The sequence below is a fragment of the Trypanosoma cruzi genome, genomic scaffold (assembly GCF_000209065.1).
Source record: "Trypanosoma cruzi strain CL Brener 1047053515923 genomic scaffold, whole genome shotgun sequence".
Taxonomy (NCBI): Eukaryota; Euglenozoa; class Kinetoplastea; order Trypanosomatida; family Trypanosomatidae; genus Trypanosoma; species Trypanosoma cruzi.
Window position 1 is genome coordinate 20,531 of NW_001849202.1, and position 2,069 is coordinate 22,599.

General features: G+C 51.3%; 1 pseudogene, besides 3 other annotated features; it reads left to right on the forward strand.

The window, feature by feature from the left end:
• On the forward strand, positions 1 to 1,442 carry Tc00.1047053427303.10 (annotated as a pseudogene; the record flags this gene model as incomplete).
• Positions 1 to 2,069: a sequence feature (heterozygous, non-Esmeraldo-like haplotype).
• Positions 765 to 805: a microsatellite.
• Positions 1,793 to 1,813: a sequence feature (AT_rich).

Consider the following 2,069-nt stretch of genomic DNA (forward strand, 5'->3'; position numbering starts at 1 on the left):
GCCCACTACTTGGATAGTGCCGGCAAGGGCGACTTCTTGGCCGCTCAAGCCGCACGCCACAATACACAACGTGGTTCTCGCGTGAAGCAGTTGCGCTAATTCGTCGATATGTGCAGGAATTCCAACCACTTGTTAAGCGACTGGAAAGTGGGACCGCCGCTCCACAGGCCCTGGAGCCGCCCCAGTTTATGACCGGAAAATGGCAGGAGATGGAGGTGGATGATGTGCTTACAGAGATGGAGGCCTTCATTGATGCCTCTGGCATCCGTGACGTGGCACTTATCGCGGCCAGCGACGATGCCTTTACTCGCGACCACCTGCGGGATTTGGAGGATGAGCTTGACCGACAACAGCCGCGCCCCACAAAGGAGCTTATACTAAATCCTGTTGTGAAACGCCACTTGTACTTCCCGCTCACGCATAGCAGCGGTGGCCACATTACCCAGCTGCCGCTGCCGCAGGATCAGATATTCCGTCTCGGGGCACGCGTCGTCAACTGCCGAGCCGTCGGTTCTGTTCCGTTTGGTGCGGTAGGCACAATAGTTAGGCTACTTGCCACAAGCCACGATGCAGAGGTGGTTTACGATGAACCATTCACAGGCGGAAGTCACTTTGATGGCCGGCTGCGGCAGCCGCGCGGTGGTCTGTCAAAGTTGTCCTCGCTGCTTGTGCTCAACAGGCCTGGGGATGATGATGGCGGCGGGGCCGCGACGGAGTCGGAACGCACCACCGTGTCCATCCTTAGGGCCCTTATGCAGAAGTCTCAACAACAACAGCAACAGCAACAACAACAACAACAGCAGCAGAAAAGGGGTTCAGTGCCGATGGCCGAGAGCGTTTCGGTCATTCCAAAGCCGCGCAGCGCAACGGAAGACGCGTCAGTGTCGAAGACGGTGACTGGGATGGCGCCAGCATCTGCCGCAGTCACAATATCCGGTGGTGCTGGCGGGATAAGACTATCGGATCTCGTTGGGAAACTCAAGGCTTCGCCAGAGCATAGCGACGCCGCATCCATCACGCCACCGACAGTCCCGGAGGAGCAAAAAGATGCCCGTCCATCCCCTGTTTCGCTGAAGCCCCAAGTTGCCATCACGACCAACACGTCTTCTGTTGCCGCGGGCAGCAACGACAAAAAGGGCAATAATGGCAACTTGGGTGTTAATAACACCCCGCCACAGGTGGAGACCCGCACTTTGATTCCTGTTCAGAGTGGCAATGAAAATAATGCCGTTGTTGAGAACCGTCTTCAAATGCATCTGCGCGGTGGCGGCAGTCCCGAAGAGAAGAACAGTGGCAAGAGGCTAAAGATGACGTTTACTGTCCCGCGGGAAATTGCAAGCGGCGAGTTCACCATTCGTCGCGGCGAGGCAGTGCCGTTTTTTAGGCGTTTGCTGAAGTTGCGCCTTTCCGAGGAGCTTGGCAAGACAACAACGCATAGGTAACATGAAGTGAACAAGGCAATGCACCATAATAATAAAAAAGAAAAAAAAAGTAAACGGGAGAGGGACGACAGTAGATGAGGTGTGTGTGTGTGTGTGTGGAAGGGGGGGGGGGGAAGGGGTCTGCCCCGCTGCTCTCCCAATCCCCTTTCCCTCATTTCTTCGTCCAAAAGAAATAAAATAAATCCTTTTTTTTTGTTTGTGTATGTATTTGTGTTTAAGCAAAAGGGAGTGAAAAGCAAAAAAGAAAAAAAGAAAAAAAAATGTCACCGCTTATAGACCAGGGCCAATTTTTTATAGGTGAAACGGTGAATTGGATGCATGCATGCTTAGATAATTATACAAACACGAGCAATATATTATATATAATATTTGTATGCGTGTATATTTGTTTTATTAAATTATATACATGTATTTGCCTGCATTTGTTTTACTCTTTTTGTGCAATGCTTCTGTACTAATTTGTACGCACACATACACATGGAGGCAATTGTATTTTTGTAGTTCTGGGGGGACAGAAAAAAGAAAGGATGGAGAACTGTGGGGGGAAAAGGAAACCGATCATATATATAATTTTGATCGTGAATATGCGATGAAGACCCAGGAGCGCTGGGGGGGGGGGGGGGGGGG